The sequence below is a fragment of the Mauremys reevesii genome, linkage group 6, assembly GCF_016161935.1.
Source record: "Mauremys reevesii isolate NIE-2019 linkage group 6, ASM1616193v1, whole genome shotgun sequence".
NCBI lineage: Eukaryota > Metazoa > Chordata > Testudines > Geoemydidae > Mauremys > Mauremys reevesii.
Window position 1 is genome coordinate 43,420,638 of NC_052628.1, and position 24,684 is coordinate 43,445,321.

General features: G+C 40.5%; 1 long non-coding RNA gene across 1 annotated transcript in view; it reads left to right on the forward strand.

Moving 5' to 3' along the window:
- Positions 1 to 24,684, forward strand: part of LOC120408412 — a 40,167-nt gene that overhangs the window by 7,759 nt on the left and 7,724 nt on the right. The window contains exon 3 of the long non-coding RNA XR_005600678.1: positions 18,837 to 18,932. This is a non-coding gene — a long non-coding RNA (uncharacterized LOC120408412). The remainder of the gene's footprint in view (positions 1 to 18,836; positions 18,933 to 24,684) is intronic.

Consider the following 24,684-nt stretch of genomic DNA (forward strand, 5'->3'; position numbering starts at 1 on the left):
GCCTCAGCACAAGGGGCTGGACTTCATGACTTCTTGAGGTCCTTTCCAGCCCTACATTTCTATGATTCCACTGCAGCCATATTTATAGGCCAAGGGTAACATTTTTCAAAAGCATCTAAGTACCTTTAAAAATGAGACTCAGACTCTCAAATCACTTAGAAACCTTTGCAAATGTTACCCCATTTTATGTATAATGTCACCTAGAAATATATATTTGCTTTAAAAAGGTTACGCTCTCTTTAATTTAAAATGTTACTTTCCTCAACCAAATGTTTGTCAAAGTGTATAATACATATTCCTGAAGAAGAATGACTTCTGACCATCCCCCTCCTCATCTTGAAAGCTACTTCCAAAGTGGTGGGGCGATGTAATCCTTGGATTACCGTGGCACTAATCCCCTCCATTGTAAAGAATCAGCAGTTTTTACATCTATATTGATCTCACAGTATGACCTGAATTCAATAGGAGCCACACGCATGCATCTAGCCGCAGACTTTGCCTTCTTAAGTGGTTTACTAGTATAATATAATAGCCACCGTATTGTATGAACTATTTAACTAGATTATATAACAATTTTTATTGCTGGGCAATTTAAATTACAACTTCTTTCAGCAATTCAGAATTCTGTAATATAACATTCTGTTTGTCAGAACCGGTATAATGGCATCATAAGCACCCAACAATTCCATTAATGTTTCATTTATGCCTGCATTTCTGTATCAAAATAAACAAAACTAGAAATCTTGTGTGCCTTACTCAACAAATTACAGTGAGTGGCCCCAATGAAATTAGCACAGATTTTTAACTGGAATGTAAAAAATGTTGTTCTAGGATGAAAATTGGCCTGCAAGGTCTCTCCAGGGAAATGAGGATCTGGGATTTTCAATGGGCCCTAATGGAGTTAAGTGCCCAACTGCCAGGTATTTAAGTGGAGGCTGGGCGTGTACCTCCAATAAGTCCCTTTTGAAAATTTAATTCCTATATTTTTGTTGTTGTGGATTGGTTTTTTAATCATTTGAAAGAATCGCTTTGGTGAAAATGTGTACTGAACTAAGTGAAATGAATGTAAAAGTAATAATTATTAGACATTTAGGGGCCCAGATCCTGAAAGGCTTTTAGGCACCTTACACCCATTAATTTCAATGGAAATTAGGAGTCTATATATCTTTGTGGATCTGGCCCAAGTGATTTTCAAAAAGACTTTTACTATGCTTACTCTTAAATGTGTTCATACTTCTACACTTAATAGCATTGTAAGCACTGTTGTAATGTACTGAATGAATTTACATTTTTAGAAATGTTTAAATATTTAAACAGTCAAGTAATTGAATTAAAAACAAAGCGAGTTAATAAAAAATGATGTTATAATAGTATTCTGTCAAACTAAGTTACAGTTAAGGCTAAAGCTCAATCTTTAACTGATCCTAATTTGTTTATATCTATTGTAACATACGGAGCTGGATTTTACACTCCTGTTTTACACTTCTGTGACATTAGAATCAGATCCAAAGTATTTGAAAAATAGTTTGCTTAAAGAGATGCATGTCATTTTCAGGCACAATGGAGAAGTTAAAAGACCAAGAGCCAAATTCTGCTGTCATTTATACTTGTGCAAATCCATAGGAATGTCACTGAAGATACAATTATATTTCATTCTTCAGAAATTTGCTTGTTTTAGATTAGTTCCTGTAGGCCTATTCCAACCTCACTCTTGTATAACTGAAGTAACCAACTGAAGTGAATAATTTACTGTAGATTTGCACATATGTATCAGAGCAGAATCTGGCCCCAAACTGTGAACTTAACTCTACATTTTCTTGTTTGAAACCAGACTGTTACATTATTTTAATAATAGTGTGATAGAAAACAGACATCTCATATGTACTGTTCATTGAAGAATTTTAGAACATTTAGCTTTGTTTTGTGAATCTTTCTGTACTTGAAAGGAAACAGAGAGTCTGTCCACTATGCAGAGGCAGGCAGACAGGCAATCAATCAATGATCACATGTATCAGTTCCAGCTGAGCTCCTACTTACAATAAATAGAAGCCTGTTACAATAACCTCAGTCACTTCCATACAAGTAGGACTAGGCTATCTGGCATCAGCACAGATCTAAAAAAAAAAAAAAAGTGGATGCCCAAATTCAGTTGCAGTGTCTGACCAATAAATATAGGTCGTGGATATTCCTCTCGATCGATCTATCTATCTATCTATCCTAAAAGTTATGCATATTTTTAAATTTTATATGGCTTTTAAATATTATATAGTAATTCATACATAGGAAGACTATTTCTAGTTGAGTTTTCCAGTTAAATTCTCTAATGTCTTTGTCAGAGGCTGGGAGTGTACCACAAACTTATTCATCTCTTCACAGAAATTATTAGAACTGCTTTGCTCCTTTGGTCCTATCTTGTAATGGTTAAACTTTCTTTTTTTTCTTTTTGTCCAAGCGGTAGATCATTCAACTGGATCTGCCCCCATGCATCCATTATTAAGAAATAATATTAATCCAGCTCTTAGTCTGCTTCTGTGACAAGGTTACTTTATGAGTTTTTAGAAGAATCTTACAACACTTGTCTGTTTTTTCTTTAATACAATGACGTAACTTTAATTTTATTTAAAAGATTTAAAAAATATAATCAGGAATAAAAATCACTACTCTGATATAAACAAATAGTTGTAAATTACAAATAAAACCTTTGAATATGTACATATTGTAAATGTTTTAATTAGAACTGAAATTGATAAATATTTGAATGCCTTAGAAGATCCTTTTCATTTCCAGAATGTGTGGTGTGCTAAATGAAGTAATACAGAAACAGTGAGCAATTCAGAATCTGAAATGTTGACATGGCCTAAATTAATATAACTGATCCTTTATTTTAACATTGGATGCTGGAACTAGGAAAATATATTCTTCCAAATGAGATTTATGTTTGAAAAATTAAACATTACAGCTTTCCAAATGATAAAGGGGAAAACCAATCCCTGGGGACCAGGTACGTGGACACAATGCCACTGAAGTCAGTAGGGTTGCACCAGTGTTTTCTAATGGGGAATTTGGGCAGAAGTGTTGAATCCTAAGATAAACATTTTAATCAAATGCTTATCCCACATATACCGAACGCTATTTGCTTTTTAGACATAGCTTAAAAGAACACATAAGGCCTGATTCTGATTTCACTTACATTGATGTGAACTGTCTGGAACTCACTCCATTGAAGTCAGTGGTGTTACGCCAGGGGTGAAATCCTAGCTCCATAGAAGTCAATGGGAGCTTTTCTGTTAACGTCAGTGGAACTAGCATTTCACACCTTCTGTAAGATCAGAACCAAGCTGACAGGCCCCAATGTAAAACAGCAAATAAGTCTTATGATCTTACCCACTCCTGCTGAAGTCAGTGGGAGTTTTGTCACCACTTCAGTAAGAGCAGGAGCAGGCCCTTGCTTTCTACAATTCAAGAAGGCCATCATTGCCTACATGTCTCTTGCAATATTTTTCAGATGCAGCACACCCACTTGTATGACTGTTTTAATCAACTACTGTATATAGCTGTGCAGAATAGGAAAAGAAGATACCGTTCTTAAAACTTTCATTGGATATTTAAGTCTTAAAACAATGTGTACTGGAAATTAAGAGCCTGATTCTGCTCCAGTTTAAAAGATTGGGAAATTTTCCATTGACTTCAATGGGAGCAGGATCAGATCTTAAAAGAATAGTAAATCCTGAAACAGCAGACTTCTAACCTAATTACTTATTTACAGTTTTTTCCAAAACATTTATTTAAATTAATCAGCTTCCAGACAGGATGTCTTTAAAAAAAACTTTAATAAGAAATCACCACAAGATTTATCAATGTGGAGATGTAAAATCATTATAGTAAACTGTTGAAAATTGCTGAGTAGGTGTGGCATGCCTTTGAGTTTAAAGAACTAGAACAAAACAATAGCCTCTTGTTGACAGCAAAGGCAGAAAGGTCATCACGACATATTTTATTCCAGGGGCATCCACTAGCAAAACTAGATGTAAAGGTATGTCTGAAGTTCCATTATACCACCTGCTTTTTAAAACAATGATTTCATCATTTCCAAGTTAGGAAAGTGATTTTCCTTAGTATTTTTTTCAATACAATTAACTTTTGAAACTCTTGTATTTGTAGAAATCAAAAATAGATTTGACTGGTCTTAACTGTTAAGACTTGGGTACCTAAAAGTAAGCACCTAAATACGTGGATGGATTTTCAAATATCTCGACTTCAATGAGAGCTGTAAGTATTCAGTACATCTAAAAACTAATGCCACTTGTTTAGGAACGTGAATGGTTGCCGACCCCTGTTCTACATTTTCCTTATCAAAATCATTCTGTTTTCTTGTGCATGCAGTTTTATCTTTTGTTATACAAATTGCTTGTTTAAAACACATTGTTTGGAACTGTAGTCTAAATGATTGACTCCTGCATTTCCTGCATGTAAACATCCCATTTACTTTAATAGGGAGAGGGAATTTAAAGGGGATTTGGAGAAAGAATTTATTTTAAATAGCAATTAGGTCTGAGCATAATGAAGTGACAGTTTTGGTTGTTAATAGGAATTTTTGTGTGGGAAATATATGCAGGATTGGGCCCATATATGGATCTCTGGTTATGACATTTTTGTTTCAAACAAGTGCCTCATTCTGTCTGTTCAGTGAAGATTTAGCTTCTTAGGCCCCAATCCAGCAATTGACTGTGGGAAGCGGGGGCGATTCCCATAGGCTTCAGTGGTGCTCCACATGGATGCAGGTGTCTGGCCTTGCACAGTGACTTGCAGGATTGAAGACTTAGTCATTCCTTTATCAGCCAGAACAGAATATGTTTTTGTCATTTGTAAGCAGTTTCTGATAGCTGTTTTCTCTTCTCCATTCAAAAACAATGGCTTTTGTAATCAAGACGAAAATAAGAAGCAGCTGTAACTTTTTAGTTGATGATACCAATGTTACATTGTTATTAAAACTGAAGTATGAACACATTTCTCCCCGATACCACATAACTCCTCCTTCACATTAATTATAGTACACTGCCTGAAATACTTGTGAGTACAAAAAAAATTAACTTAAGCTACAGACTTCACAAGGAGTTGAGGGTGCTCTCATCATTGTTTAGGGGGAGTGCAGCATCTTGTAAGGCTGGGTCTTAATGGCATAATGTGCATCAGATTTTTTTTCAAAATACTTCTTTTATTTTACATTTCTTAGTTTTCACATTACATACAGCAACCCATGAGAGTATGAAAAATAACACAGCACCAGCAACAAACCAAAATCCATCCAGGAAATGTCAGTACAGTATCTGACAGTATCTGTGGAATCCATACAACCCCAATTTGTGTGCAATTGTCTCAGGGTCAAAATTTAACCTTAAATACATACACAAAAACATGGCCTTCCTGTTCACTACTTGGACAGGATTGCACTTACTCTCTCCTATTCCTGAAGTGTGGGGAGCTGCCATTCTAGCCCTCTCTAGCCCCCTCTCCAAATGGAAAGGACAGGCAAGCCACCCACTCATGTTCTTCCAGGCTTCCACACTATCTGCCCCTCACCCCCATTCACTTGCCACCCATATTTTACTCCTGGAGAATTCTGCGCAAAAAAATAAAAATTCTGCACACAATATTTTAAAATTCTGCATATTTTATTTGTCAAAATAACACAATATAATCACACCAATTTCAGTTTTGGTAATTTATTTAAAAATACCTATCAGTAAGTACTTCTGTAACAATACAGACAACAAAAAAGATTCTTGGGGGGAAGTTAAAGAAATCCCCACAACAACCCAGTTCCCTGTTTCTCTGTTATCTTTTGTTAAGCACCTCAGTCTAGATGTGTCACATATGCCAGCTGGGAACGCCTTGGGGGAAACTCTGCGCCTCTGGTCTCATGCAAGTAGTCCTAATGTGGGTAAGGGTTTATGTGCTCATGTCGGTAACCACCTACAGTTTCTTAAAGAGAGCTGTTGTAACGTCCAGCACCTTGATTATGAAAGGAAAAAATAAAGTGCACATGACTAAAACCTCACTGTCTACATTAGCAATGAATTTTATTGCATTATAGTTTTCAGTGACAAATACAAATGGAAAAAAAGAAAAAAATCCACCTGTATATGATATAGCTATAGCTAATCAGGGTGGCTAAAGTTCACCCTAGTGCAGCAGACCCACGTGAGGACCTCTGCACTGCTAAAGGCCCAATGTGGGCTGTAAAAGGGAGCCTGTCCTGAGAAAAAACATAGAGGTTTTTGCACCACTGAAGACCAGACAGAGGCTGTCTGTGGTCCCTTCACATAGAGTCTGAAATAAAACCCACTGAAATCAGTGAAAAGAGTGATTTTATTGGGCTTTTTATCAAGCCTATATTTGGCAGTGAGGTCAGGCCAGGGAAAAGCTATGGGATTAACCATTTGCGCAAATGGCACAGAGGAACTACAACTGCTATTCCAACACAGAGGGTGGAGTAGCAGCTGTGTGGGGCTGTACTGCATCCCATGACCTGTCCTGTGGTTGACAGGTGGATTTTGCCTCCCCAGCCCTACCTCCACACTTCACTTGCATAAATCACAAACACTCTGGCTTTATGTGTGTGAAGTGACTTTTATCCTGCATGCATTAAACAAATAATAAATTAAACAGATTATCACAGTGCATATAATCTGTTATGAGCAATGTCCATGCTGTTGTCTTCTTTCACATGGGAGGGGTCTAAAACAGTTAAGAAAAAGACTAATGTCTATATTATATCTGCCATACATGAAAAATACATATGTGTATGAACGCAAGCTGTTTGTTAGATTATGGAATTAAAGTCCTGCGAGGAGTGTCACAAATCAACACGATGTCCCCGAGTACTAGCTTTTCCATTTTGATCTCTGATTTAACTGAATAACTTGGAGCCAGACAGCTTGCTTTCCTACATATCTACATACTCTGACATGCAGCAATTATCTCATTTTAGGACTGAGATAATATAATGCTTGTAAAATCTACCCAGAAGTCCCCTTTCTCATGGAGTAGTCAGTGAAAATCTGCAGTTCTGAGCATAAAGTGCTCTGTTTGGATAATTCCATACCCCTTTTTGGGATCTGCCATTGTTATACCAATATAATAAAAACCAGCAGGATCTTATTAAGAGGGATAAGGCAAAGATGCCACATTTATTGTAAATACCATAAGAAAACAAAAGACAGCAAAAGACAAAAGCAAACAACGTTGTTTTACTACATTTCTATCACTACTTATTCCTTACACACACACACACACACACACACACACACACACACACACACACACACACACAGAGTCATTCATTCAGGTTCTGTATAGATGTTATAGTTACCAGCCTAGATGTTGCTCGTGCCAAGTTACTGGCCAGGTATCTTGGTCATGAGGATGGAGCCGAGTCTGTGTCAGATGCATCTGATGCTCCTGGCGGCTGGCAGCAGAACCATAGACTCAAAGTCCTCAGTCTTCAGAGTCCAGTTTTATAGGAATTTATTCTTATGTCAGTTCATGAGAGTTGCTTCATTTTGCTGTTGCTAAATCAATCAGCAGGTGGCTGGCTCCATGTTGTCAGATGCTCTGTTTTTCCTTCCTTTGAGGTGTGGTGGGTGGATTCCAGTTTGCCCTCCGGGGGTCATCTGGTTGATCCCACTTGACACCTTCTTCAGCCGACACTGAATTCTTCAGGCTGGTGACTCCCTAACCATTCATTCACATACATTCTCTATCTTAATCACATCTATTTCACTGTCTTTTTATCTTTTGGGGTGTTACCAATTTATGTGAGACTCCCTGTCTTTTAACAAGCAAAGATAAAGTGAGATGAAAACTTACAGAGGGTGAGGGTCTCTATCTATACACTATAACAGCTACTGTTTTGGCTTACTTAAGAGTTAATTAATGTTTAGCAAGTTTTATACAAAGTATTTCTTTGAGCTTAACAAGTTTTATACCAAGTATCTCTTTGAGCAGGCTTCACACAGACACAGCTGGTGGCTTGCAGGTTAGAGGCTAAATGTTGGGAATCACAAATTTACTTCTAACATAAACCTTAAGTTATAAAGTATCAATTAACAATAAATCAATAAATCATTTCTCATATAAACCATGTTTAATATAAACCTTCTTTAATATCGCTACACCATTGTAGGCATAGAGAATGTGTGGATAAGTTGAACTGTATTTCTTTAGTGGATGGCAGAATACCAGTGGATTTTGCTTTGAATGCAGATTTTACTCAGACCTCCTCGGCTATATACGTATCCTAATTTTCAGGATAGTTCCACCAGGCACATCTGATGGCAGAATTTGTCCCTAAAAATCCAAAAACTAAACAAGGAGACCATTAGCTTAACAATTATCTTATTAAAAATATTTCATTTAATCTACACTAGCTCAAACAAGTGATCTGCGCTCATTAAGGAATTAATCAAGAACGAGGAACAAGGTTGGTTTATCCCTCATTATTGTCTTTTTCTTTTGGCTGTGGAGTCTCTACAAGAGTGGTCCCCAAACTGTAGAGCGGTGTGGAGGAATGTTCAGGAGGCATGCAGCAGGGCCAAGGCCAGCCCCCGGGGGAGGGGCAGGGAGGAAGCACCACCCCACCCTGCTCTGCCCCCATATCCTGGTCCGCTCTGCCCCCCAGCTGAGCTCCAGGCCCAGCTGCAGCTCACTTCACCCCCAGCACAGCTCTGGCTCCACCCACAGCTCCACTCCACCTCCTGTTCCGTCTCCAGCCCAGCTTCGGGCCCAGCCCCAGCTTTGCTCTGCCCCCAGCCTGGCTCCAGCCCCAGCTGCAGCTCCACTTTGCCCCCAGCCCAGCTCCGGCCCCAGTCTCAGCTCTGCTCCGCCCCCCAGCTCAGCTCTGGCCCCAGCCATAGCTCCACTCTGCCCACTGCTCCACCCCCATCCCAGCACTGCCCTCATTCCTTCTCCTCCCCCAAGCCAACTCTGCCTCTAGCCCCAGCTCTTCCTGCATCCCGAGTTCTGCCCCCAGCTCTGCCTTCAGCCCAAGCTCCTGTGCTGAGCCAACTGCGCAACAATGTGTGGTGGGGAGGGACACGGACAGATTCCATTACTGGTAAGGGGCGGGCATGACATGAAAAGTTTGGGCACCACTTCTCTGCAACCATTGTAATTTAGTCTAATGTTTCTGAAGTTTCCTCTGGAAGTAATTTGAGGAACTCTTATATGCAGGGATGGCTCCAGGCCCCAGCACACCAAGCGCATGCTTGGGGCGGCAAGCCATGGGGGGCGCTCTGCCGGTGCCGCGAGGGTGGCAGGCAGGCTGCCTTCGGCGGCATGCCTGCGGAGGGACCAGCGGACCCTCCGCAGGCAAGCCACTGAAGGCAACCTGCCTGCCGTGCTTGGGGCGGCAAAATGCCTAGAGCCGCCCCTGCTTATATGCAAACATTGTTCAATCCTTTTTATCTCCACTATACACCATAGGTCAGGTCCACTCAGGGCTAATACTAGTATAAACCCTAGCAGAGGTCCTCAGTGCTGGATAATCCACCAGGGGATATGGCTGTGGTACACAGTGGCCACAACTCTAGCTATGGAAGATAGGGCATAGAGCCCTCAAAAACTGGGAAATGTTGTTTAGGAAGGGGGTTTGGTCTGGGTGGCTGTAGAAAATGTTGATTCAGTACTTTCCCTCAGTGACTACTGCTGGCAGTACAGAACTGTGGTGGAAGTTAGATCCCACTCTCCTCTTTTACAGAAATCCTGTGGGAAGGCAGTTGCAATATCACCATTTGCCCTTCCCCTAGGGTGAATGGACCCTGGGCTGCAGGGTGGTGTAACCACATCCTCTCTGCATCAGCTTTTCTGAATTTGTGTCCAGCTTTGCTAAAATAAATACATAAAATAATTTATCATCCTCATTTATAATTATTGGTGCAACTCCAAAGCTTCGCCTCTGTCTAGGATCTGCCTCCACAATCCTTTCTGACCAATGGTGACTTAAGTGGCTTGCTAAGAATCTGACATATCTAGATCAATACTGAATTAGAAGACATGGCTAAGGATAACTGGGAGGAAATAATTAACAAAATTAAGGAGGGTTTTGCTCTATTGGGAACTATTAAAGTTATCTTTATGGGGTCATGTAAATGTAATAAAGAGTCTGTCCGCACCACAATTTAATTCTATATCAAAAATGGTCCCTGTAGATATACCAAAAGATTATTTTACTACAACTGAATGTGTATCCTCTCCCTGACTGAAGGAGGGGAAAAATCTTAAAATTACAAAGTTATACATTTCACACAATATAAGGTTTAAAACTACTTAATCCCAAACTGTATCAAATGGCATTTAACTTACTTCAGATGCCACAGTTTTCCCTAATTATTATCCCACACAATGAGTAGAAATAGAAGATAATGGTTGACATTCTGCCCTTGGATGGATATGCATAGCTCCCAATGGGAGAATTTGGCCAAGTGTGTATTTAAAGACTATTTCAGAACACTAAAAACATGGTAGGAGGCGCTCTATGAAAAAATTTCTAACAACTCAAATATACCTGAAGGATATGTCTGTAAAGTATTTGGGTCAATTCCACTTAAAAAATAGAAAACAATCATTATTTTGGATCACCTTGTTATAGAAAAGAATTCAGATTTTAGAAGAATTGTATTTATTTAATTTTTAATCTCTTTAAGGAATTTGTGTAGCAAACCTGAGTTACTCATTACTGATTTAGCACTTCCAGTACAAAAAGATATTAGTTTATATGTGGCTTAGGGTCTTTTATTCTTTTTTGCATCTTCCTTTTCATTAACACTTTTTTAGTTATACAGAAAACTGCTTCACCATGTTGTCTAGATCAATAGAGCTCTGCATGGATACAAAATTTGTACCCGCATCTGATCCATGATTTGCAAAAATGACCTGTGGATACAAAGTGAATGTCCGCAGATTTGCAGGGCTTTAGATATAAAATTTAGATATGCATCCATGTACAATCTGAAAAAATGGGCCACGGTGTGGATGCAGATATCTGTGGATATAAAGTGGATATCTGCAGATTTGCAGGGATCTATAGTTTCAACAGTCATCTCAAATAATATCAATTCTTATCTCACAAAACAAAACAAAACATTTATAGTTATTGTGACAGATTGTGGATATGTCTGTCAATTTGTGAACTCCATTTTGTTTTGTGAGTTCCATCACTTATCAGGGGTTCCACATTGTATTGTAACCTTCATTTTGGAGTGTGACCTTAATGTGGATTAGAATATCCATTTTGAAGCCAATGGTGGACATCTAGAGGAAAGACAATGTCTGAGAAACTGTGAGACAACAATCAAGGGCCACTAGTGTTGAATGACTCTTCCTTATTAAAGCAATGTTTTTTTAATACCAGTAGGGCCATTGACTTTGAATTAAAGTTGAGCGAAAATTTTCAACTAATAGTAAATTTTCCAAAAAATACAGCTTCAGAATGACCAAGCTATTCACAAATTTGGGTCAAATTCAACCTACCGTAATTGTTTTGGCTGAATAAAAATGAGTAAACATTTTTTTCACAAAGTTGAAACAATTCAGTTCAACATTTTTGCTATGACATTTTAACATTTCATTTCAAAATTAACCATTTGTTTTGAAAAGGTCTTCCAAAACTCTCTTTTTAGCATTAACAATTGTAACTTTTTATGTGCTTGTTGTCCATATCAATGGCCAGTCCTTTTTAGAATTTGCTAAATTCTCTATCTCAGTGAAATCCTATGGTAATTACTTCCACAGTCTAATTATGCATTGTGTGAAAAAGTGTCTTCTTTGAACAGTTTTGAATTTGCTGTTTCAATTTTATTGAATATCCTCTTGTTCTTGTGTTATGAGACAGGGAGAAGAGAAGCTCCTAACCTACCTTCTCTGGACCATCCATTATTTTAAATACTTTTAATAAGTCCCTTCTTATTCATTTTCTTTTTCAAGGTAAACAGTCCCAATCGTCTCAGTCTCTCTTAACATGAGAGTTTTCCTATGCCATTAATCATTCTTGTTGCCCTTCTCTAATTCTGCAAATATCCTTTTGAGATATGGTGACTAGAACCAAACACAGTATTCCAGATGAGAGTAAACCGTTGATTTTTATAATGGTATTATATTTTCTGCATTATTCTCTACCCATTTCTGATGCATCCTAACATCTTGTTTGCTTTTTTGACCAAAACTACTTTTGAGCAGAGGTCTTCACTGAGTTATCCACAGTGATGCCTAGGTCTTGTGCTTGAAATGACACAGTTAGTTTAGAACTTGGCAAGATAGATGTGTAGTTCAATTTTTCCTTCCTGGAATGACAATATGTTATATTTATCAACCTTTAATTTAATCTGCCTTCATGTTGTCCATTCTGTTAACATGGTTAATACCCCCTGAGCTTCCTCACAGTCTTCTCTGGACTTGACTATCCTAAATAAATTTGGGTCACTTGAAAATTTCTCCACCTCAGAATATTGCACAGAACATGTTCTTCACAAATAAAACCGCACATAGTAAAACTGAGAAACTCCATATTGCAGTGACTAAATTGGGATTTTGGAGGAGAGTGAACTTTGGGGCTTATGTTCTGTATATAGTTGGGTACACTCTTTCCCTTCCCTTCAGTATGAAATGAAAATGAAGCTACAAGCACACTACTCCTGGGTTGCGATTTTGGGGATCCCAGAAATATGTGATCTTATTGGTTAGTTGTTAGTTGTTTCTCCATAAGCTTGATCCAGAGAACATGGAAGTCACTGAGAGTCTTTCCATTGTCTTCAATGGGCTTGGGATCAGGCCCCATATGACTCACTTACTCCTGTTTTTTGTGTACTGAAAATGAGTGCCTGAAGTGTAGGGACTTCATTGGCCACTTTCATAGCTAGCTGACCTGCTGCTGCTATCTTCACTAGGCTCATGGGTTTATTCCCAGAGTGCAGGGGTGTTTGATGGCCATTTCCCTCTTGTGGCCAACTCTACGGTTAGAAAAATGTAAACTCATGGCTAGCTTTAATGGTATCCCTGCTCTCTCATAAGCTGGAATGCCTTGAAAAATGTGGAAGGCTCTGGAAGGGCAATCTAGAACATCCCAGCTCAATTTAATCACTGCTAAGTTGTGATGGAAATGCACCACTTCAGCTGGGAATTTCAAACCGATGGAACTTGATTTTTCAAGAAGCAGCTTTCACGTGTACAAGTTCAGCTTTGCATGTTCACACACCTGCTTGTGTACTTTTTTTGTGCATTATCAACTTTGTTCATGCATGATTGAATTTTCTGGTTTGATTCTCCACTGCCCAGCCTGTGTGGACCTTTATATCTGTGTAAAGAGACACTTGTCACTCCCTTTGCACAGGTGTAAACTACATAAGCAGTAAGTGCACACAAAACCCATTTGTTCCCATGCAAGTTCTGTAGGCAAATTCTATCATCTGTATTCATGGGTGTTATTATCTATCACCTTTTTGTGCATATGCTGGTGCTTCAAAAGTGTGCATGTAGCTATGCAATGAGACAAAACTGTACACTCATAAAAGAAATCCATGTTCTGAAAATCAGGTGCATACCCTGTACTGATGCTGTTTTGGAGCACAGTAACACAAGAAATATAAATGACACTGGAGCATTTCATTCCCCACACACTTTCTGTTTAATGACACATCAGAGTTTTTTCACCTAACCTGCTAAATCATTGGTCATATTGGCTAGATATTGGTGATAAATGTATCATATTGATAGCTAAATATTGGTAGCTAAATGTATCATAATGCATCATTGTAACATCTCCAATACCTTCTGATAAATGGCTTCAATCTCTTGCTACAGCAGCAATTTCTGAAAGAATATCATATAAACTTCAAGATAAACTCCCCAAATTTGAAGAGTGCCTCTTTTTACACTTTATAGATAGAGGTTAAGATTGTACATCTTCTCCAATACATGTGTTTGAAAATGGTCTAGTATAATTCCCTAAAGGTATAAGGATCAGAGGGCAGAGCTTCAGCTGATACTAACTGTCATAGCTCCAATGAAGCTATGACAATTTATACCAGCTGAAGGGCTGTCCCCCAGTTCCTGCATGCTGTTAGCCTTCCACCTCTGGGGCCTTATGGAGGTGATCTTTCCCCCTCCTTTTGCAAGGAATCCCCAGAAGGGAGATCTGGCTGGCTGCTTTTGGATCCCCATAAGGGAGCAGTGCTAGCTAGAGAATATGACCCCATGTCTTTAAAGTCTGATATCTTGCAGTTTTGCAAATGGGCACTTCTACCCTCTCTTTCAAATGTTTTCCAAAGGCACCCAGCACTTGCTTCTAACTGGGCAAAGTCCTAAGGTGATGGACTTCCAGTTGTGACAGATATTACAGCCGCATGCAGTATCTTTAAGGAAAATATATTGTATTAAGGTTATGAACAATTTATGTATCACTGTGTGCCAGGGATTGTATGCAGCACCTGCAGGGAGGGTTGCTTTTAGCTCCTCCAGGAACTAAAAACTGTGTGTGTGTGTGTGTGTGTGTGTGTGTGTGTGTGTGTGTGTGTGTGTGTGTGTGTGTGTGTGTGTGTGTGTGTGTGTGTGTGTGTGTGTGTGTGTGTGTGTGTGTGTGTGTGTGATTAAGGTGAATCACTCAGGTTGTAAACACCTCTAGAGAGGTACCACCACCGAGAAAGCTTGCAGATATTGGTTCAAACTGGGTTTCCACAGACCAACAAAGAAAGGGCTTTTTGCATAAAAAGGATGCATTTAAATAGACTCAGGGCCTTCTTTCTTATCCAACAAATGGACAGGACTTTCCATCCAAGGGGGGCTCCCAGCCCTTGCAGAAGGGTTGGAAAGACTTTGGCCTACTACGGCCCCATAAGACTGATGGGTAACTCCTGGTATGTTTAATGGGTGTTTAAATCTGTGTTTTGTTTTGATTATGTTTTCTCTGTAATGCTTTTACCTTAAGAATAAATGTGCTTGCTTAGAAAGATCTGTGTGGTAACTTGTAATGCTGGCAATACACTGTTCATACCCCTCAGACAGAAAGCAAAACACAGGCACCAGCTTTTAGGCAGACTGGCTTGCTGGGGATATCACAGTGTAAGGCAGGGAGCTCTGCAGCCTTAAAACTCAAGTCAGGAGGGAGAAAGACATGGGTCTCTGCCCAAGAGAAGTGATGGCTAAGGATATGCCCAGGGTTGTGAGTTCAATCCTTGAGGGGGCCATTTAGGGGTCAAGGGCAAAAATCTGTCTGGGGATTGGTCCTGCTTTGAGCAGGGGGTTGGACTAGATGACCTCCTGAGGTCCCTTCCAACCCTGATATTCTATGAAAGCAAGAGATCTACATGGGAGCCCATGGAGGGGGCATACAGGGGCAGTTATCCTGAAACAGTGACAATATGTAGAGAAAAGCTCTTCTGAGTCATTTTAAGAAATTGACGTGACTCCCCGTGAGCCCAGTCTGGCTGGACTCATGATACCTAAAGCAGGTGGAGGGATAAAGAACATAACTGGAATAAAATGTTTTTAAAATCTTTCTACAACATTGGCAGAATCATTTTTTCTGACACCTATGTGGCATGTAGAGAATATGTGATAGTATGATATAATGGTTCTATTAGCACTCACTTCTCTACCTCTAGCTGATTCGCTCATCCCAAACTCAGACTTATAAAATCTTTATTTCATGCCATCATATATTCCCGTTATAGATAATAAAATCATACATAAATTACTAATAAAATAAGCAACCAACTAGAAACCAACAAGCTATGTCTGCAAAGCATATCTCATGATCTTTTAGTACCTCTGGTCCTTCCTATATTCCCTTTAAATGTGGCATCTCTTGGTGTCCTTTGTTGAACCATTGTAAACACTATTGTGAGAAATAACAAATAAGATATTTTAAATATAACAGTATCAGTATTCAAATTCCGCCAGCACACAAACTCTCCAGCGAGTCACCAGACTGTACATTTGAGCTATAATTCTCTTACGTTAAAATGAGTGGAAAAGCAGGCTGTTAAGTTTGGGCCAAATCTTGGAACAGCACACTGCCTGAATGACTAGAGTGCAGCTTGGGATTGCCATGGGAGCTGGGGTAAGGAAAGAAACCTCCCCTTGGTATGTGGAGCAGTAGCAGAGCTGCTCTATGGTTGCAGTAGCACAAACAGTGGGTGCACCCCCCACAATCCTATGGGGAGCACACCCAGTGGATCCATATAGTTGTGGATCCACTAGATTCACCTAATCCAATGGTCTCCAACCTGTGGTCCGAAGACCCTTTGGGGTCTGCAAACTGTGTTTAAGATTTCCAAAAGAATCCACACCTCCATTTGAAACTTTTTAGGGGTCCACAAATGAAAATAAGGTTGAAAACCACTAACCTAATCTATCTCCTGGAGTGACCTAGCCTAGTCCTGGCCTTCAATATCACTTGCATACTGAGACAAAGGAAACCACCCTTGAGCAGAGCTCCGTAGCATGCAGGAGGTGTGGAGTCCCTGTATGTAAGATGATCAGGCAAGGGTTGCCAAAACCTTCCTGCCCTTTTATTTCTGAAACTGCACTTGTTTTTCTGAGTTGGAGGGCTTCACTGCTGTGAACATGGATTAGGGAACTGCACCTTGCTCTGGTTGGTGTGTGTGTGCAGACAGGAGCCTGGGCCTGAGAAAAGGGGGATACCTAGTTTTGCAGTGGGATCCCTTTGGTTCCACAGGGTTCAAATTCTCTGGGGTTAGGAAGTGGCTGGGCTCCTCTGGGCAATACAGAGCATGTGAAAATAGGAAGGCCCTTGTGCCAAGAGGGGTAAAGAGAAGGTGTCAGGAATCATCTGTGCTAGCTGTATGGCAACTGGGGATTCTCTCACACACTGGGAATCCTCACCTTTCCAGCTAGGTCAAATGTATAGTCCCTTTGTGCCATTCTTTCAGCCCAAAGGAACCACAGCGTTGGCCAAAATCTAGCCCTCAGAATTTCCTGTGTAGAAGAGAATAGGGCCCTCAATGACTTCAATGGGAGTTTTGCTTGAGTAAGACTTAAATAAAAAACTCAGGATTTGGCCCATACTTGCAATGAAATATTTTAGGTGAATTTACACAAATACATTTATAACCACAAAGTAGGACTCTGTATAGAGAATATACAATAGGCGAATCTCTGTTATATTTAATGTGGTGGTGGTGTACTTGAGAGTATGTTTCTCCACTCTGATGAGACAGTGGCTCTAAGTGCACTTGTTTTTTCCCCAGCTTTTCAGTAGACCAATAAATGCCTAAGTAACACTATTACTGTAAACAAGCTGCACAGCACAAAGATGTAGTAACTGGAATGATGTCACATCATTGTTTCTAGTCCATTAAATGTTTACTTTAGGCCCTTTAGAAACCATAGATGTATAAACGTTATTCTTTCAGCCTTAGAGAAATGCATCATAAGGCAATTTTCAGAGTGGCACAAAAAAGTTATGAACATGAATCTCATTATTATTCATGCACAGCCTAAGAAAATGTAGCCCTGAAGCCTTGTTGTTGAGACATAGCAAAACTGAAAAAACAACAAAGACAAAAATGTTTTGGATCCTGATTGTCAGATGCCAGCATAGGGAAGAACAGATTATTTTCCATTATCTACCCTGTATTTTTATCATCTTAATTCCCTGCAAATTTTAAACAGGATTTCTTTGGAGGATAGGTGTGAATATGTGTGAGTTGCAGGGTGTATATGACCTGCCAAGCTCAATGTTATAGGATTTTTGGATGTTTTCCACTTCATGTTTAGCAGAGGAATTCTTTTATGGTTAATTTGTCAGACAGGCACAGAGCAGGAAAATGTCAAGAGTTGTAGAAGCAAAGGTTGCAAACTCAAATATTCAAGAGTCCAGCTCTTATATGTGAAAAGTTAGATAGTGCCCAAAAGGTTCTAAATATTATTGATAAATACTTGAAAATGCTTCCTGAAATATGCAGGCAATGGAGCTAAGGGTCATGGTCCTTGAGAACAGGTCACCTACTGTGACAGTCTGTACACTTATGTTTACCCTTTTTAGAAGACTATGATAAATTTTGTACAAAGTATGCCTCATGAGGTATCATTTGAAAATTCATAATTTGCTGATCATTGTTGCCCTGGTAAAAGATGTGTGGCAACATTGTATGTAAAGTTATAAGATTCTACTGTATAACATTACTGAGACATGTTCCAAGTTTAGAAAGGGAGGCACAAACCTGTTCCTCAAAGACAAAAGGCAAACTGACACCTCAGCCAAGTGTCAACAAAATCAAATAGCCTATCACCTGCTTAAGTGGCCAGTCTTCAGCAGGAAAACAAGGTGTGAGTGAGAATATTTAAAATAAATGATACAAAGTGTTTGAAGCGTCAGTTATTGTGTCATTGGGGGTAACATACAGGTTGTGGGGGGATGTTAGCATTTTGGTGTTAGGCAGCATATACATATACACAGTCTGTCATGTCCCCAATGCAGGGTATACGGTGGGAGAGTTCAAGGTACAGCCAGCAAGCAGTGAGGGCACATCACTCATACAAACAGGTTATGGATAGTCGTGGGCGTGAGTAAATGAGCGGACTGGGTAATGGTGATAGGGTGCCCCTCACAGGGCAGAGTTCACTTTGGTTGGTTCTGGGCTCAGGCGATAAAGTCCAACAGGGGAAGTACATTTTGGCAAAGAAACAGCTAGAAGTTCCCATCCCCCCCAGACCTTCTGTCTCCTGACCTCCAGCTGGAGATGATTCTCAAATAAGAGAAAAAGTATAAAGAATGGGGAACAGATACCCCCAAGTTATTCCACTCTTTCTCCCTGCTCAAGGCATCAACAACACCAAATGGACAAGGAAATTAACACTGAACTAGGACGGGGTCCTGGCTAAAGGGATTCCAGCCAGCAAGACTGCTAGAACATGTGGTGAGAGAAACGTTTGCTTTGAATTCATTTAGCTTGTTAAGTTAGATATTGTGTTTTATCTTTTATTTTCTTGCAATCAATTCTGACTTTTATGCCGCATTACTTGTAATCACTTTAAATCTATCTATAGTTAATAAATGTGTTTTATTGTTTTATCTAAACCAGTATGCGTTTGGACTGAAGTGTTTGGGAAACTTCATTTGGGATAACAGGATTTGTGCATATGATTTTCTATTAATGAACTGATGGACATTCTATGAGCTTGTACTGTCCAGGAGGGTGCTGGAGCAATACAAGATGCACATTTCTGGAGGAAAGTCTTGGATTGGGAATTTGCTGGTGTTACTCTGCAGTGTAATTCCTGGGTGGCTGGCTACAGCACTCATACAATATACTTGGGAATGATTTACATGCTGGAGGCTGTGTGAGAGCAGACCAGGAGTGGTTGCTCAGGTTCTCTTTCCTCCGGCCCGAATTCCTCACCTCGAGGTGGTGGGGCTCTGGAGGTTAGCCCACGATGGCAACAGCAGCGCAGAAGTATGGGTGACAATGGAACGCTAAGTCGGCTGTGAAAAGTTATATTGACAAATATCACTTTCCACATTGCCACCCTTATATCTGTGCTGCTGCTGCTGCAGCCACACTGCCTTCAGAGCTGGCTGCTCAGCCAGCAGCTGCTGCTCTCCACTCTGTCTTCAGAGCTGGGTGGCAGTATATGTACTTGTGGGGAGGGGAATGTAAACAACTACAGACACAAAGAAGAGGGTCCCGATCAAATAAGTTTGAGAACCACTGAACTAGGGTTATATTCCCAGTCCTACAACTGGCTCTGTGTCGCTGGACTCTTGTACCTGCAACATAGCTCATTGCAGGAGTGGGGCCTTAGATGTTATGCAGTAAATGAGGGCAACAGAAAGGAGATGAAAGGGTGAGGAAAGGTACAACAGTAACAGAACAGAGTTATTCAGTTTATGTGCACACCAACTAATAGATTTTAAGGCCTGATGAGACCATTATGATCAGCTAGTTCAACCTACTGGATAATACAGGCCATATAACTTTACCCAGCAATTCCTGCATCAATTCCATATCTTTTAGAAAGACTAAGTGATAGAATTCCCTAAGGAGGTTGTTCCAATAGTTAGTTACCCTCGCCGTTAAACATTTGGCCCTTATTTCTAATCTGAATTTGTCCAGCCATTGGATCTCATTATGCTTTTGTCTGCAGGATTTAAAAGCCCTCTGCTATCAGAAATCTTCACCCTTTGTTGGTATTTACAAACTGATCAAATCACCTACTCTCCTGGATAATTTAATAGTTTGATCTTCTCAAGTCTTTCACTGTAAGGCATGTTTTCCTCAGACCTCAGATAATTCTCGTAGCTCTTTTCTGAACCCTAGCCAACTTTTCAATATGCTTTTTGAAGTATGGACCCCAGAACTGGACACAATATTCCAGTAATGTTCTCACTAATGCTGTATATATAGTTAATACCACCTCCTTGCTTCTACTTGATATTCCTCTGTTTATATATCCAAGGATAACATTTTCTGTCTTAGCCACAGCATTGCACTGGGGGCAAATGTGCAGCTGATTCTCCACTAATACCCCTAAATCCTTTTTAGAGTCACTGCTTTCCAGTGTTCTAGGATACAGTCCCTCATATTTTAAGTGTGACCTGTTATCTTTGTTCCTAAACGTATGACCTTGCATATGCATTAAAACATACGTTGTTCAAATGAGTCCATCTTACCAAGCAATCAAGGTTACTCTGTGGAGTATATGTTCTTCTCATTATTTACCACTCCCTCAATTTTTGTGTCAACTGCAAACTTTACTAGCAACAATTTTATATATTTTTTTCTAAATCATTAAGAAAGATACTGAATAGCAAAGGGTCAAGAACCTACTCAAAACCCCCTCAATGGATGATGATTCCCCTTTTATAATTACCTTTTACAATCTATCAGCCAGTTTTCAAAGCATTTAATATGTGGTGCATTGATTTTGTACAGTGCTAATTTTTTAATCAAAATCTTGCTTGGTATTAAATAAAATGCCTTACTGAAGTCAAAATACACCTCCACCCTGATATAACGCTGTCCTTGGGAGCCAAAAAATCTTACCACGTTATAGGTAAAACCGCGTTATATCGAACTTGCTTTTATCCACTGGAGTGCGCAGCCTCCCCCCCCCCCCCCCCCGGAGCACTGCTTTACCACGTTATATCCGAATTTGTGTTATATCGGGTGGCGTTATATCAGGGTAGAGGTGTATATCAAAACAGTTTTCTTTGTCAACAAAACTTGTAATCTCATTTAAAAAATAATTTTGTTACTCTCCTCACCCTTTAAAATACTGTCCCATCTTGATACTACAATATACTATTATTATTACTTACTGATGAGTTGGTTGCTTTCAGAACACCACATGTGGCAGCATAAGGATCATTAACATGATCAGGCTGCACAATGGCAGGTCTCTATTTCTGTGTGCTATAAAACCCAACCTGTTCTTGTCTGCTAAGCACTGACAGAAGTTGTTTCTTTATTGGAGAATATCGTCTTAAGTGTTCATTCTGTGTGAAGACTTGCATAGTTTTCATATGTGGCCAAAAAAGGAGGAATCCCTTTGCCAGTATTTAAACTTTGCACTCAAGCATGTGATCAGTCAAACCCAAACAGATGTCAGTCCATGTATTTCAGATTGTTTTAATATCATACTTCCAATGCACAAGGCTGCCGCAGAGAGAATCAAAGTAAAAATGAAGATAGCGGTGCATATAATCAGTATACATGCAGAGTGATTTTAAAACATCCGTATGAAATTCTCTTAGAAAAATGTCTAAAGAAAACTGAAATTTTCTTACAGAAATGTTAGGATTTTTTTTTTTTACACTGGAGAACTAAGCAATAAAACCCCCTCATTTTTTAAAAAAATGTTTGGATTAAATTATCTTTATTATGTGAACTCTTTAGACTGCAGGGTTGAATTTGGTCAATTACTGGAGGTTTTATATCAAGTTTTTGTCAAACCAATAATTCTTTTTATTTCTTTCAGATGGTGGATAAAGCACCTGGTGCTCACTTGCACAAGTACTATATTTAAAATATTTTACATGCAGGAAATGTATTTAATTAAAGGGTAAGATAATGTCATAGATAGGATCAAAATAAAGTGGTCATTAATAATGTTAGTGATAGTTTCCTACTTAACACTCATCTCTGTATTATGAAGTAAACACGCCGGAGGCATTTCAGTATATTTTACAGCCTTAATCCCTGTTAGGTCTCTCTTGATTGACCCTGAATAAAATCTAACTGGGGGTGACAAAAAAATATGTCCATCAACTTTACTCATGCATTACAACATAAAAATTGACTGGAGTCATTGACTACAGGTAGGAATGTGCAAAACTGCACAAGATAAATATGCTGGTTTGTGGATACTCATTCACTCCACTTTTGTCTGCCACCTTGATTTTTGGATTAGGCATTCATGGATTAAAAAGTAGGTCATCTGAAAAAATAGTGTGTGTCTTTTAAAAGACAGTATCGTGTTATGTTACTCCCTTCACAGAAATTTATGTTACACGGTGCTAGACCATGGGCTAAGCTTAATGTAACATGATGCATTAAAAACTGCACATCATGGCTGCCCCATGTGTGTCAGAACAATGGATTGTTATAGCAGATCCCTCTTCATCTGTAAGTAGGGACCCATGTAAATCAGTCATAAAGGGATATATTCTCCCCTTGATGCATGTGAATAAATCCCATTCTCTCTCGCTGCTCCCAGCCCTCCACCTGAAGGTCGGTCTAGACCAGGAAAATCTGCTTCTTCTAAAAATCAAGTTAGCTAACATGATTTGAATAATTACTTAGTATAAGTACAGTTAAATACACCTTTAAAAATGATGTTAGGGCCAGAGGTGGAAGGTTTGTATAATTTTTGGTGATGCCCAGAGCAGGTCCAAGTCCTGCACACACACCCCCACCTGCCTTGTAAGCCGATATATATATATTTTTAAATAATGTGAAAATGTGAGGGCTCTGGAGTGGCGCTGGTGATGAGGGGTTCACAATGCAGGAGGGGGCTCAGGATTGGGGCACAGGGTTAGGGTGTGGGGGGGATGAGAGCTCTAGCTGGGGCTGGGGAGTTTGGGGTGTGAGAGGGGCTCAGGGCAAGGGCAGAGGTTTGGAGTGCAGGGGGTGAGGGCTCTGGCTGGGGGTGCAGGTTCTGGGGTGGGGCAGGGCTGGGGATCAGGAGTTTGGGGTGCAGGCAGGCTGCCCCAGGGCTGGTGCCAGAGGAGGACTCCCCCCAGCCCTCTCCCCAGCAGCAGCAGTGGGCTCGGGAGGAGGGGTCCCCGCTCTTCCTCCCGGCGGCACACTCACCTTGCACCACTGTCACTGCACATGCTCCTAGGGCCACTCTCAGGTCCAGGAAGCCCTCTCGCCTCCCCTGTGGTGGGTGCGGGAGGGGGGGCTGCCATCACATGTACACGTCCTCCCCTGATGCTGCCCTTCACTGTAGCCTCACTGGGGGTGAGAGATGGGGCTGCCCCTTGCCCAGCATGGGGCAGGAGCAGTGACTGCGGGTGAGGGTGGGGGAGCCCTGTGCTGGTGGAGGGTCCCGCTGCAAAAGGGAAGGGTCTGAGGTGGAAGGGCAGGGGCAGGGTCAGCCTGGGTCAGCCTGCCCTGGCACTGGTGGTTGGGGGGTACTAGGACCCTGTGGCAGCAGTTGATGCCAGGAGCCAGCGGAACCGAACGCAGGCCTGAGGCAGGGATGCTCTGGGGCTGGGGAAGGTGTGCGGGGTCAGCAAGTGGGGGCCGGGGGACACACCGGGGAGGTGTGGGGGGGGCAGGTGGGGCCAGGGGAGAGACCCGGCCCCAAACATTGGTGCAGCTGGGCCCCTGGTCCCTGAATATTGCTGGATCCCAGGCACCACGGGCCCATATAACTCACTGCCCCTGGTTAGGGAGGCCTTTTGTAACCTGGCTCCCCACCAGTGTAAATCCAGTGAGATCACAGTCAGCTCCCCTTTTTAAACGATGCTGTCCATACAATCTCATTGCAACTGATTAGGCTGGATTCTGATCTTACACTGGTGTAACTCCATGGATCTGAGTGGAGTTACTCTTGATTTACAGTAGCGTAAATGAGGCAGAATCTGACCCAATTATCTTTAGTGGGGCGGCACATGCATACAAGAGAACAGGAGTTGGACCCTGGCTATTTTCAGATTCCATCTCATGAATCATTTCTGCTCCTTGGCCTGTGACTCCTAACCCTCCTAACCTGGTTGGATCCGGCTCTCCAAGCCTGAAGCCGCCTTGTTTCTCACACAAACTTGGTCATAGCATCTCTTTTCATCCTTTCCCCACCATATTTATAGATGCTAAAATATTATTACAATTTGCATAGTGTACTTGTATTTATATTATAGACTAGCAATCTGTGCGGCATTCAGTGATATTTTTGGAAGCTCAAACTCTCTGGCAATGGTTACCAGGTAATAACCTATATAGAATGATAGCTAGAGATAGTCACAGTACAAAGGATAGTGTATTGCATGCTCACATAGATTGAAGTCCATTCTTGTGTACTAAAATGGTGTCTAGGCTTTGTGTTGGCCATTGGTGGAGGGGTGAAGTTCAACCACTGAGAGGAGAATATATCCAAAAGTTGAAGGGACACTATTAACCTTTATTTAAAATCTGTCTATTTATTCTGCTCTAGGGATGCAGTATA